Below are 14,967 nucleotides of genomic sequence, written 5' to 3'. Positions count from 1 at the left end.
AATACGTATTTTACACCAACGGAGTTTATATTATGTTCCAGAAACAAGAAAACTTGTATACCACTGGCATAATATATATGCCGAAAATCAGTAAAAAAAATTGACGGTAGGTGTAAATAATGCACGAAAAAGCGGTATAACTTTTACACTGAATCGAAATAAACTGTTCAAAAACTACGCTTAGAAATAGCATATTTTTTATATTGAAAATGTATATCACGCCGATGTAAAAAATACACAAAATATTTTGGTGTATTTTTGACTTTGGTGCTACTTGAGAATGACACTGGTGACAATGTCATACAGGTGTACTCCTATCAAACAGACAATGTCTTGCAGCGGTCACTTATGGAAAGTCTATTGCAGGACTTTGTCGCTTCAATGTCATCAAAGATCACTGCATGACGAAATCATGCACAGGCCATCGACGACCAAATTACCATTTATATGAAAAAGTCATAAACGACTTCCATATAAACGGAGCCCAAAGTCATTGAAGACCTAACATGGCCGTACACGATACTTAAGTGACTATTGCATGACATTCGTTACGGAGTATGTCCTTGAACAACAATCCACAACTACATTTTTAACCGACTTCCTAAAAAGGAGGAGGTTATCAGTTCATCCGAATATTTTTTTTTTGTTATGTATGTTACCGCATAACTTATGACCACGTCAACCTGATTTCGATAATCCTGTTTGCATCGGAAAGGTAGTGTCTCAGAAGTTGTCCCATAGTAATATGGTTTAAATCCGATCATTGGAACATGATATATATATATATATATATATATATATATATTTATGAGAATTGAAGTCGGTTTTGTTTTTTGCTAAAAAATTACTTGTTTCACTAAGGATTATATTTCATCAGGTATACAGCATAACTGTTACATGAAGCAAAATATTTTGGGGGTATCGAAAAGTGCTTAGTTGTTTTTTGTTTCTGTGGTACAAACGATTATACAATCCTATTTACTTATTTTTCTCTGTAAAGACAAAATACATGCGTATGTTTTATGTCTGCACATATTTATGTATACAACTTTGCAAAATATTGTACTAAATAATCTATGCATGGGCGTAGGCTGGTAGGGGCAGGGGGGTGCTCGAGCCAGCCCCCCCCCCCCCCCCCCCGTAACTTTAAAATTGTTCTTATATATATATAAAATAGTACCCTGAAATGCCAGCTGCCGATGAATCTATGCTTTTGTTTATAAATAAATTTAATATTTTTTTGCGTTCTCTGATTGCACCACGCTCGCTGAGAGTCCGCGCGCCACGCGGTATGAAAGCAAAAGCACCCGTGGCAGGAGCGAAACAATATAGTTTAAAAAACTAAAACCTCCCTATTATAATTGCCGTCCGTACTGTCATCAGGTATGTAACTTGAGAATAGAAATCGCTGCATCTTTTAGGCGCATCAATATTTAGTCTTTCCTTTGAACTTCGGACTAAAACCTGTGGAACTGTAAACTACAATTTTACGCTCTCAAATGAGAGTAAAAGGAGAACAGATGCAGAAGTGCATAGGAACGCAAAAAGCACTATTTCCTGTAAAAACGTTAGACGGTTTGTTTACATGTCATTGGTACTACACTGATTTGGCTGAAATATCACTAAATAATTATTAAAATCTATACATATTCAAATATTTCGTTGTTTACTTCCATTTTTTTTAACAAATATAATGTTCTTTGCTTTCACCGCTTTCTGTTTTTGTTTGCACGTGTAAATCAGCTGATCGTTTGACACTTTTCATGAACTTACAGGAAAAAAAACTCCGGACTAAATCCTGTAACTTCTGACTAGGAACAGTTGCTCAGTTACTGTCTTAAATGTGTTCCCACTTACAGGTTTTATGTCAATAGGAACGACTTCCTGTAAGTTCTGACTAAATCCTGTAAACCGGACTGCTATTGGAACAGACTAATTACATAGTTACATCCCGAGCTAATAAGAGGAAGGTAAAAAATTAATAACTAGCGACTCCGTGCAAGTTTCCGTATTTATTTTTTCTTTTAAATAATGTATTATAGAATAAGTATTGATATTCCATTTGTTTATAAAATTTCTTTATAAAAATTAAAAAATGTATACAAAATAATGATTATTAGAAAAATGGAAATAATCAGGCTAAATCGTGTCTAATTAACTATTATCGTGGAAAAATCAGCAAGATACATTCTATGAATCAGTGGATAATAAATAATTACTGAATTCATCAAAAACAAGTAAAGAAGTATAAGTTCGGGCGAAACCGAACTTTATATACCCGGCGCAGGTATCATATATAGTCGTTTCAACTTTCGCTGAACTACCTTTGCATGATAAGTAGGGGTCTTTACCCGAGAGTTAGGGCCAGTTGTCCAATGTCTGGTTATCACTACTTGCCGGTTAAACATCATTATCGACGTTTTCGACATCATGCATATAACATGTGATCGATAAAGCAGTCGTTGTATTTAACCGGAGCTTCTACCTCCGATTAGTGCTAATAAGACATTGAACAACCGGCCCTTAATGATTTAATAGAACCTAGTTAGGTACAAATCGATTAAGTGGTTACCGAGGTACACCTTTGTAGTTATAAAGTGGGCGGTGCTACGCCGAATTCCCAAAAGTCTATAGCAGTCTTGTTTATTGTTAGGATATTGCTGTAACTATTAACTTGAAGTAAATTAGCGTACTCAGTTATTGAAATGTCGGAGTTTTCGTATTTCTGAAATTTACCGTTATACGAGAAGCGGGTATAATTTTGGTCCGATTTGAATAATATTCAGCAAATTGCTTTTCCGTACCGAGTTTTGTAGAAATTGATGAATCGGTTACCGAGATACACATTTGTGGTTATAAGTGGGCGGCGCTACGCCCATTAACTAAAAATGTATAATACATATTCTAATTGTATGCTAATGCTATGCTTATTGCAATCATCGATTCTAATGCCTGGGTTATAATGGAAGTAACGGAACGAAGTGAACTTTCACTTAATTATCTATTGTATGGGAAATGATGGCAAATTGTTACAATGCACGTAAACGAAACGTAAAACGGAACAATCTAAAATCAATAGATTCTTACGAATTCGCCGCGATTTGTTACGATTCGCCCCGTCCATTATAACCAAGGCATAAGTGAATTAGCTCCAGTAGTTACTGATTTATCGCAGTTTTCGTGTTTCTGTAAATTACCGTTATATGGCAGGTGGGCGTGGTTATTGCCCAAAATCGATGAGTTTCAATAGATTTCTTAGATAGACCCTACCCTAGCCCCGTACCGAGTTTAGGATTGGTGAAGCGGATACTGAGATACAGCATTTCATCATAAGTGTGAGGATAATTTTTGCTCGAGTTATCGTGTACACGGACAGACGGACAGACAGACATGGCTTAATCGACTTCTCCATTCATTCTGATCATTTATGTATTCATTTGTCCATATCTATCTCGATTCGTTTTGGCTGTTACAAACAACTGTTATGCGAACAAAGTTAAATAATACCATGTTCTGACGGACATTAACACCGTCTGCAAAAACAAAAATATCAAAAATAATGCTAATTCTTAGCAACTTAAACTTCCACTTTGTCATACTAGAATATAATGGGTTATAAAACTGCATACTCACAATTTTTCTAAAAATTCTGAATAAAATATTAGTTGTTGTGAAGATATTTCGGACCGTTCTAATTTTTCTAAAAAGTTCGAAATGTTCATTTATAAAAAATTAACAAACATTAAACAAACAAAACAAAAACCGCTAAAACTGATAAAATGTCATGAACCTATTTTTTCACATAGCTGTGCATACGTTTGTATATAAATTATATAGAATAATTTCAAAATGGAATGGAATTAGCTGCACAAATCTGGACTCTGGTGTACTTTAAACAGTCTTGGAACACCTGAAAATTAAAAACTATCTTAGAATGAAGTAATATTACTTTTGATGGGGGGTAGGTTAATCGCTTACCTTTTGGTATGTAGTCGTTTAATTATTTCAAAGTTTTTGCAGCTGATGTTGTTGTTGCTGCTGCGAGACCTATGTTTATAAAATGCCGAAGCAATTCGTTTCAATCTTTAAGAAGGTTGTTGGTCTCTTTTAGGGTCTCATTCATGCTCTCAAATATTTTTAATTTGCGTTCCTCTGTTTGCGTTTGTTGTTTCCGCATGTATTGTAGGGAACTCATCCGTTTAGCAGCTGCAGACTTTTTGGGTGGAGGTGGACAGTCATCCATAGATTTTGCGCTGGATGTATCTGCTTCCAAGCAAGAGACTATGATGGAAGTACTTTCGTCGAGAGATGTTGTCTGGTCAGTGTTCACCATTGATGAAACAACAGGACCGAAGTTGACAGTGCGGTCAGTAGAAAAAATTTCGTAAGTCGTAATATTCCCATAGAACGCGACCACGGCCTGCAATATATTAATTACCTAACATAGTTGATACAAATTTCTTTCACTCACCTGTACTGTTTTTGCAGCGGTTGTCCTTTACATTTTTGTACGTTCATTTCATATTTCGCATTTTGCGATCCAGTGTGTCGTCAGCCATCCTCATCTTGCTTAAAATATCTAACCACAAGCTCTTCTTTTTTATTTTCGGGCCACGAAACTTATCTTTTCGCTTTCTATACTCCTCATGCTCACGCTCTTCCATGCCACTTAGGGCCGTTTACTCAATATGTGGTTAACACTAATCTCCGTTTAAACATCATTATCGACGTGTTCGGCTCCATGCATATAACATGGAGTCGGTAACGTCGATAACGATGTTTTACCGGAGATTAGTGTTAACCAGACATTGAGTAACCGGCCCTTAAACTTTGTTTCGCCTTGTTGACCTGCAATTAAAAGCATATAAGGCCCGTGCACATAGAACTTTGGCGTTGCGTTGGCGTTGACGTCGCTTCAACAGCTGACTATGAATACATGAATTCAAATGCAGCCGTCCACATAGCCAAAATTCGACAACGTTCACGCCAACACAAAGTAAAAAGATGGTCAACTCTCAACTTTTCGCATGCGTCGTTCATCAGCTGTTGCAAATAAATACAATTATGTGAAATATTATTCCTTTTTAATCAAGTGCGGGCAGGAAATATCGTTTTTAATGCAATTATTGATATGACATATTAATTTATTTGTCGTTAGTATGTTAATTTAGTAGCCCAAGCATTCGCTGCCAAGCGTTCATTGTAGCAAGCAACTTTTAACGTGCGTTCTGTCAAACCAACGCCAACGCCAAAGCCAACGCGGAAGTTCTATGTGGACCGGCCTATACAGTTACCTACCGACCCTATTAAGCTGGCATTTCAGGGTACTATTTTATATATATATAAGGAAAATTTGAAAGTTAAGCACCCCCTTGCCCCTACCTGGCTACGCCCATGAAGACGAAGCATAAAGAAAAAATGCCAGCAATGTTGTGCACATGTTTGTGCTAACCAATTTATTATTTTTGGTAATTCTCTAGGGTGGGGTAACAACCCCTAAAAAAGGTGCGGAAAAGTCGGGAGGGGTACCAAACGACGCGTTTCGGCCCCCCTAATAACAATCCGGAGGGGGGTAACTAATATTATTAACCATTTAAAAGTTATGAACAAAAAACTTTTGTTAAATTTCGTTGTTTTCTATGGGCAATTACACCGACAAAGATTCACTAAATCACCTGTTCTCACTTTGTAAACACTATTAAAATATATAATTTAACTTATTTATTAAAGAAACACATAGTTTTATCAACTAATACTATGTCTCCATTGTGAGATTTAATGAAGATTTAGCCCTCTGACGAGATTTGACGTTAAATCTTTTGAGATTTACCATATAAAATTAAATCTCGAAAGGCAGTAGATTTAAGTTAAATCTTCGTCAAATCTTCAATAATATTGATCAATAAGTACAATTTGTTGGATGTGGCAACCACAAATTCACATGCCATAAGTCAAATGACATTTGTGTTTTCAATATACAGTTGAGGACATTGAAATCTAACCTATCATAAAAACATGAATTTTCGTATTTTTAGGGATTATTATATTTTTGTTAGTTTGGGAGGAAAATTAGTAATACATATTTACATAACTTTGGTTGTAATAAATTAAGAAAATATTATTTTAAAAACTAAAAATTTAGAAGAAATGTTTTATAGTAATATCATGCAGAGTCTTCTCCGCTTTCTATAAGTCATTTACGCGCTGCGACAAAAAATTTATAAATTTCGGTAATGGTTCTGCTTCGATAACATTGCACCGCACATCCTCTAGAACTCAGTTCGTTTTCATGATATGCCAAAGGCCCACGATTGGATTTTCGGTTCCCTCCTATGAATAAGAGAGTTCTACAAAAATTTTTCTTTCCGCAAATGTTTTTTGCCGTTTTGATAATTTTTCTTAAATTCGGGAAAATGATTCGGAATATGGTACCATTCTTTACACTTTCCAAACTATATATTTTACATACATATTTACCACGAATAAGAAGCCAATATTATTCAGAATTCATATAATGAAATTCCGCTCGGCACCTTCCTTTTATCTGCCTGTATATCAATGTCCGCAACTGTATTTATAAAATCATACATAAGCAAACGTCAAATATTTAAAAATGTGAACGTCTCGTTGTGGTAATGGAGACGGTTGTCATTTAGCAACTGGATTTATTAAATCTTAATGGATAAATCTCTCAATGGAGACATAGTATAAGATAGATTATTTTGTTATTAAAAAGAAGTTGACAATCTTTGCGAGCCGAAACGCGAGATTCCAAAATAGCTATAGTGCTGCCACTGTATTAGTATTTCGTAATAATTCACTTTTCCTTATGAGATGTGTGCACTGTTCAATGCCTTTCGGTATCTTCTTTCGTTTAATATATATATAAATAATGAAAATTTTTAATAAAAAATCGCGCGATTTTTTATTAAAAATTTTCGCCTGCGTCGCTTTTTCCATAAAAATCAATACTTCGATAAATAATGAAAATTTTTAATAAAAAATCGCGCGATTTTTTATTAAAAATTTTCGCCTGCGGCGCTTTTTCCATAAAAATCAATACTTCGATAAATAATGAAAATTTTTAATAAAAAATCGGGCGAGGGTATAGCGAAATTTGCTATTATGTTTTGGTTACAATATCTTATTTAGATGAAAGTAAAAAGAAGAAGAAGAAGTGTATAGTGTATAGTGTAAACTGAGTATAATAGCGCAAATGAAATGTGAAATAAAGTGGCAATACCAGCGATTTGAGGTTATAATAATTTTAGCAGGCGCAAAGTTTGTTTACTCTGTTTTATTAACGAAATATATAAAATAAAAGTGAATAAATGATTTGGTTTGCATAAAATAATAACCGGAAACGTTTTAGTAGTGTTTTAAAAGTGGAAACTGGTGATTTGGTGCATTTTTGACGTGGTAATTGCTCATAGAAAACAACGAAATTTAACAAAAGTTTTTTGTTCATAACTTTTAAATGGTTAATAATATTATCTCCCCCCCTCCGGATTGTTATTAGGGGGGGCGAAACGCGTCGTTTGGTACCCCTCCCGACTTTTCCGCACCTTTTTTAGGGGTTGTTACCCCACCCTAGAGAATTACCTTATTTTTGTGCGTGTTTTTGCATCCAATCACCACGCACTTCATTTTAATTACATTTCCACAAAAAATCACTGAAATAAACCACCGAAAAAATACACATAAAGAAAGAAACAAAACATAAATAGCAAACTTCAAAATTACGAACGTCACACACTTTTTTCTCAATTGCTATTACAAATGGCTGCTTCTCAACCGGTCAGATCTGTTCTAATTGGTTCATGTAGGCTTGCCAGATTTTGAAACGGAGAAAGGAGTACATTTATATTTTCGATAGAAAAACAGCAGTACATGACATAAAAAAGGGGTACAATTTTTTTTAATTTTTTGTGCAATTTATTGTTACAAATTACCATTAATTATTTACAAACAAAGATATCTTCGAAATCTTTTTCAAAGCAACAATAAATGTGAAAAATAAATAACTATATGGGTTGGCTTTCCAATAGGGACGATTGTTAAAGAGATGATGATCGAAGGGGGAGTGGACGTGGCACCTTTTCCGACCTTTTTGGAGAGGGCATGAACCCCTATTGACAAAAATGTTACTCCCGACCACCTAGGGCTCATGCGGGACCCCTTAGAAAAATTGCCAAAAGACACAATTTTCACTTGCGTCCACAGTATTTTTGCGTAGAATTCGGTTCTCAATGACCGCCCTTATAGGAAAGTTTCCCCAACTAAAAAACTAAAAACTACGAAAGAATTCCAGACTCTTCCTGAATGTATGACCATTTTTTTAATTGAAGCCTTATAATTAATTTATTATTTTTCTGATTTTTATACCCGAGCGCCCTGCCCCTAAGGCTATGCTTACACCTTTTCACTATCACACTTAACTTTGCTTACTAAGTAGTGTTTGCCACAATATGAATGGCAAAGTACAGCGCGCAAAATAATACCTGTCGCACAGGTTTTTTGAAAAATAAAAGGGTTCTTTATAGATTTTGTGTTTTTTTTGTTAGCTTTGTAAATACTTTACTTTAATTTTATTAATTGGTTTTAAAATTTTAATCCTGATTTGCATTTGCATGCGGCACGAACCTCTTTTTCAGGTGTATTTTTTCTTAGATTTTGTATAAAAAAAAAAGAAAAAAAACTGTATAGGGTTAGTCGAATGAATGCCTTCCTAGTCGCCAGTTTCGAGTCTTTTCGATTGCTGAGTATGAGGCCTTATGTTGGACAAAAGACGGAGAATAAAGGACCCAAATGGGGGAATTAGCCTATGGTTACAGAAGATATGTAATAAAGTAACCGACGAAGACTTGCGCTTTTCTCCCAAAGTGTTTACCGCCGGTAAACCCAAATGAAGGTTAAAATTTAAAAACAAATTAATAAAATTGAAGTAAAATTTGAGGATAATTAACAATAAACCACTTTTTCGCAAAATCTATAAAGGCCCCTTTTATTTTCAAAAAAAAAAAAACAGTGCAACAGGTATTATTTTACACCCTGTATATGATAAATATTACTAGCTGGAAAAAGGAGTACAAAAGAAGTACAAAGTTAATAAAGGAGTACATTTCCAGATATTTTTTTTGGGAGTACAAGGGAGTACATTGCAATAAAAAGGAGTACGTTTACTTCCAAAAGCAGTACGTCTGGCAACCCTAGGTTCATGGGTTTTAATAAGATACAAAACGAAAACTGTCAACGAAATATCCGCGCCGATCTACTAATGACCTCGCGCCGGCGTTGTTTTTTCTTAGCTGGCGAACTTAAGTTAGTTGATAAGCTTTAGCTGCTGTAGCTGCTGTACGAGTGAACGAGATTTCGAAAAAAATACAAATTTAATTTCAATATAATTATTTCAATTGTTTAATGTGAACTGTCAAAGTATAAACACAACATGTTGTCCCAAGTGAACAGAAAAATAATATGATGGAAAAAATGGCGCCGAAATCGCAACTGTTGTGCTGATCACAAATCCACAACTACGCGTTCAGAAGGTGAAATCGCAACAGTTTCTGAGCAGTTGCGCCTTCTGAACGCGCCCATTTACATATTTACTACTGACTAAATTCTATGCTCATCTTCCTATTGACCACTAACCATGTGCGATGTTCCTGCCGCTCCATGACATCCCCATCCATTCGCCGGACTGGTTGGGCAAGTATCAAAAAAAATTTCATACATACGTACATATATATTTCCACAATTCTCCTAGGGTTATTTGATGGACGCGCTGAGCCTATTTTGAGGGAATCACCAACAAAAAACTTCGGCGATTGCCATGGAACAGCGCTCCCATAACATATCACGAATTGTCCCTTCATGTTATCTACGTTCCTCGATTCTACGTAGTGAGGGTTATAATCATCGGCGTAGCCAGAATGAAATTTAGGGCGGGGGCTCGACCCTATTAAGCTGGCATTTCAGGGTACTATTTTATATATATATAAGGAAAATTTGAAAGTTAGGGGGGGTGGCTCGAGTACCCCCCTTCCCCTACCTGGCTACGCCCATGGTTATAATCACTAAGTACGGCCGAAAGCCGCCTACGCAGAAAGGTGTTCTCTGCAAAAGGTGTACAGCCCCTTTTCTAAAGCAACACAGAAAGGAGAATTCTACGTAGTGAGGGTTATAATCCATAAGCGTGGCCGAAGGCCGCCTACGCAAAAAGGTGTTCTCTGCAAAAGGTGTTCAGCCCCTTTTCTTTGGCAACACAGAAAAGAGAATTCTACGTAGTGAGGGTTATGATCCATAAGCGCGGTCCAAGGCCGCCTACGCAGAAAGGTGTTCTCTGCAAAAAGTGTTCATCCCCTTTTCTTTGGCAACACAGAAAGGAGAGTTCTACGTAGTGAGGGTTATAATCCCTAAGCGCGGCCGAAAAGGTTTTCATCCCCTTTTCTTTGGCAACACAGAAAGGAGAATTCTACGCCTACGCAGAAAGGTGTTCAGCAGCATTATATTTAAATTTTTTATATTGTTTGGCCCATGTGGCAACATACTCCTTTCATTGTTTATATTGAAGCATTTACGCTGAGGTGCGAATGGCTTCTCGCACGAAATCTTTAAACGATATTACTTCATACAAAAATGATATTCAAGTAAAAATACCTATTGTGGCGAATACTGCGTCAACACAAAGCGAACAACGAGAAATAGGCAGAATGTTCGAAGAATGACGTAGAATGTTCCACAAAGAGAAACGTCAAGTTGGATGAACACTGCGAACAGCGAGCGAAAGAGAATGAGCGATAAACTTCAGAATGTTCTAGAGTTGCCATAAGTGCCAGCGCAGGTATATAAGGGCGCCGCCACCTCGAGGTGAGTTAGTTAAAAGTCAGCAAGCTACAAGTAAAGTGAGCGCAGAATTGAGTGGCGAATAAGCAAGCTATAAGTTTAATTGTGTTAACAAGTAGTAAAGCGTTGTTATTGCTTTAACAAGTATTGTAAAGTGTTTTTTACTGTATTAGCAAGTAGCAATAGCAAGTTATTGTAAATTGTTTGTTGTACAATAAAGTTAATTGTACTACAATTTGGTCATCGTTAGCATTTATTTAACAATCCAGCGATACGAGCCCGAGTATATTTGGGAAATCCCTCAAGGTTTCGAGGATAATCGTAACAATTGGTGTCAGAAGTGGGATTGTTAAATAAATCCCGAAGGAGGAACTACTAAAAATGGCGAAAATTCAGGACTTAAAAATTGAGAAGATGAAACAGGAGTTGGAAAAGCGTAATTTGGCCACCTCCGGAAGAAAAGTGGAATTGTTATCCCGGTTGCGAGAGGCTATGGAAGCTGAAGGCATCGACGTGGACAAATACGACTTCCAAGGTAATCCCGACGATACATCCGCAAAGGACGAACAGAAGGATGAGGCTGCATGTTCGTCAAAGGATGTGCAACAGACATCCGGGAAGGTTGAAGAACAGCAAAATGCTCCTTGTTCATCAACAGGTATGGACATGAACACGTTATTGGCTGCCATGTCACAGATGATGCAGGAACAGAGGTCGCAGTTGTCGTCAGACGTTTCCTCACAGATGCAAGCCTTGGAAACACGTATATCTTCCGAGGTATCAGCGCAGGTGTCATCCCGGTTAGAAACTCAGCTACAGGCACAGGAGGCACGCATATCATCACAGCTGGAAGCACAGGATGAAAAAATTACACAAATACAGGACAAACTTGAAGAGAGACAGGAGAAAGTCGAGGCTAAGGTAGAAGAGTTGGAAGGTCGCCTCCGAGATATGCAGTTGAATCGCCCACCTTCTTCGACCAGCGCGCCCAAGGTAAAGACTCCGTCCTTTGACCGCACGATTCCTTTCCAAGTCTTTAAGCTCCAGTTTGAGAAGACAGCATGGAGGATAAATCCGCTACATTGTTCGTTGCATTAAAAGGACCTGCAGCGGAAATCTTGCAGACTATTCCTGATTGTGAAAGGAACAGTTACGATGCGTTAATGGGTGCAGTGGAAAGACGTTATGGTAGCGAGCACAGGAGACAGATTTACCAGATGGAGCTGGAGAATCGCTGCCAGAAATCCAACGAGACTTTACAGGAATTCGCCTCTGAGATTGAAAGGCTGGCTCATTTGGCAATTGGAAACGCATCTGGTGAGCACCTTGAAAGAGTAAAAATCCAGAGGTTCATCAACGGAATGCGGGACATGTATACCAAGCGAGAGACGTACGCGAATCCAAAGGCAACATTTGCTGAAACCGTCTCGTATGCTCAGACGCGTGAAACGGCGGCGCTCCTAAGTAGACCGCCTACAAAGCACATCGTGTGGAAGTGGAAGCACCGGAAGAGACAAATGAAATGCTGAAGAAGATTATCCAACTGCTGGGCGAGAAAAAGCATGGTTCTGGCAAATGTTTTAAATGTGGAAAGTCAGGCCACTTCGCCCGCGATTGCAGCGCAAGTTCCAATGGTCACAACAATTCAGCAGGACGCAAACGCAGGGCTGAAGGAGACGAAACCAACTCCAATCAGTCGTTAAACTAAAACGAGCCAGCAGCAAGGGGCGCGCGCTGGCTCCCGCAATTGAATGCTCCATAATCTCCGTCTCGCGAATTGGCAGAAAAGCGAGCAACGTTACTGTTGGTGGATATGTGGACGGACATGAGCGAGTACTAACTGTGGATACGGGCGCATCACATTCCATCATTCGATCTGATTTGGTCACTAAAGAGGTAAGGCCATTAGCTGGAGCAAGGTTGAGGACAGCAACTGGTGAGGACACCCGCGACATGCAAAGTCGCAATAGGGAATGTGACGGTGTTACACAAGTTCATAGTCGCGGCGATTATGGATGAAGTCATAATTGGATTAGACTTCATGCTTGATCAAGGTATGAAGATCAACATGAAGAACAGGATTATGACGTATAACAACATGGAAGTGCCCCTTCGGTTTGGGTATGATGGTCCATACAGCAGCAAGCGAGTGATCCTAGAGGAAAGCGAGCAGATTCCACCGAAGTCAGAAGCAGTTGTGTGGGCAAAGATTGATGGAGATTGTGGGACAAACAAATTGTGGGTTGTTGAAGAAACACAAAATTCTACACCGGACGTACTTATTGGTAAAACCTTGGCTAAGACGCAAAAGGATGGACGCATCCCAGTTCGAGTGCTCAATGAGTTCAAGTCACCAGTCAAACTCCGAAGAGGAACTGTACTGGGGCAATGTCGAGAGGTAGAGGCAATCTTCAACTGCGAAAAGTTACCTGAAAGCGATTCCATTGGCGAGAATGACATTGCGGAAGACATTAATGCATGGACGGAAGGGTTGGAAGAAAAATACCAGCACAAGGCTAAGGAACTTCTCCGAAGATACTGCAACATATTCGACAAGGATGGCGACAAACCAGGCAGGACTAACGTTGTGAAACATCGCATTGATACTGGCGATGCAAGGCCAATCCGTCAAGCTCCTCGGAGTGTTCCACTTGCCAAACGTGAAACTGTTAGCCAAATAATAAACGAAATGAGCGAGAGTGGTGTGATTGAACCATCAGCGAGTCCATGGAGTTCGCCGGTAGTACTTGTGAAGAAGAAGGATGGTCAAATGCGGTTCTGCGTAGACTACCGGAAACTAAACGATGTGACGAAAAAGGACAGCTATCCTCTTCCCAGGATCGATGACACTCTGGACTCGTTGACTGGAACAAAGTGGTTCTCAACACTCGACCTTAAGAGCGGTTATTGGCAGGTGGAGGTAAGTGACGAGGACAAGGAGAAGACAGCTTTCAGCGTTGGAGATGGTCTGTGGCAATTCACGGTGATGCCCTTTGGATTATGCAACGCTCCTGCCACTTTTGAACGACTTATGGACCATGTGCTCAAAGGACTGCATTGGAAAACATGTTTGGTGTATCTAGACGACATTATCGTATTGGGTAAAAGCTTTGAGGAACACCTGAACAATTTGGAAGAAGTTTTCCAGAGGATAGCTGGCGCTGGTCTGAAGCTAAGTCCTAAAAAATGCTCACTGTTCAGGAAGGAGGTGAACTACTTAGGGCACAAGGTGACAACGGAGGGCATCTGTACTGCGAAGGAAAAGATAGAAACAGTAAAGGATTGGCCAAGACCTAGGAACCTGCACGAACTACGAAGTTTTCTTGGGCTATGCACCTACTACCGCCGATTTGTTCCGAATTTCGCCAGCGTTGCTAATAGCCTCCACGAGCTCACTAGGAAAAATAGAGCCTTCGAGTGGAACAAGGAGCAGGAGGAGGCTTTCCAGACCCTGAAGGAACGACTATGTACTGCACCTATGCTAGCGTATCCCGTTCCAGGTGCAACGTTTATTTTGGATACGGATGCTAGTGGTTATGCCATAGGAGGCGTACTGTCGCAGGTAATTAATGGGAAGGAGAAGGTAGTTGCCTACTATAGCCGGTCGATTGGAAAACCAGAGAGGAACTACTGCGTAACTCGGAGAGAACTACTAGCGTTGGTGGACTGCGTCAAACATTTCCACAAGTACCTCTATGGGCAACGTTTCCGAGTTCGAACGGACCATGCAGCGCTGAAGTGGCTACTACAGTTTAAGAATCCAGAAGGACAGCTAGCTCGGTGGATTGAGAGACTGCAAAGTTATGACTTCGCTATTGAGCACCGCAAGGGAAGTGTCCACGGTAATGCTGATGCCATGTCCCGCCGACCATGTAGCCTGGAATGTAAACACTGCTCAAAAGCTGAGGGAAAAGAGGACATTATAGACGTCCGTCTAACGACAATAACACCAGCGGAAGAGTGGAAGGAAGAACAGCTACGGAAGTGTCAGCAGGAAGATCCAGATCTGGAGCTTTTGATGCATGGACTGGAGGTAGACAGGAGGCCAACTAAGGAGCAAATGGCAGCGGAAAGCCCCATCGCAAAGGCGTACTGGGCACAATGGAACAGCTTAAAATTAAT

The 14,967-nt window shown here is 39.0% G+C and overlaps 1 long non-coding RNA gene across 1 annotated transcript; it reads right to left on the bottom strand.

Moving 5' to 3' along the window:
* Window positions 1-3,532: 3,532 nt before the first annotated feature.
* On the bottom strand, window positions 3,533-4,826 carry LOC118741640. Its single transcript, XR_004993311.1, has 3 exons — window positions 4,472-4,826; window positions 3,979-4,420; window positions 3,533-3,910 (listed from the first exon to the last, which is right to left on the bottom strand). It is a non-coding gene; the product is annotated as an uncharacterized LOC118741640 (long non-coding RNA).
* Between the last annotated feature and the right edge of the window lie 10,141 nt (window positions 4,827-14,967).

This window comes from Rhagoletis pomonella, unplaced genomic scaffold (assembly GCF_013731165.1).
Source record: "Rhagoletis pomonella isolate Grant_MI unplaced genomic scaffold, Rhpom_1.0 Rhpom_scaffold_00006, whole genome shotgun sequence".
NCBI classification, from domain to species: domain Eukaryota; kingdom Metazoa; phylum Arthropoda; class Insecta; order Diptera; family Tephritidae; genus Rhagoletis; species Rhagoletis pomonella.
This window is presented reverse-complemented; position numbering and strand designations above follow the sequence as displayed.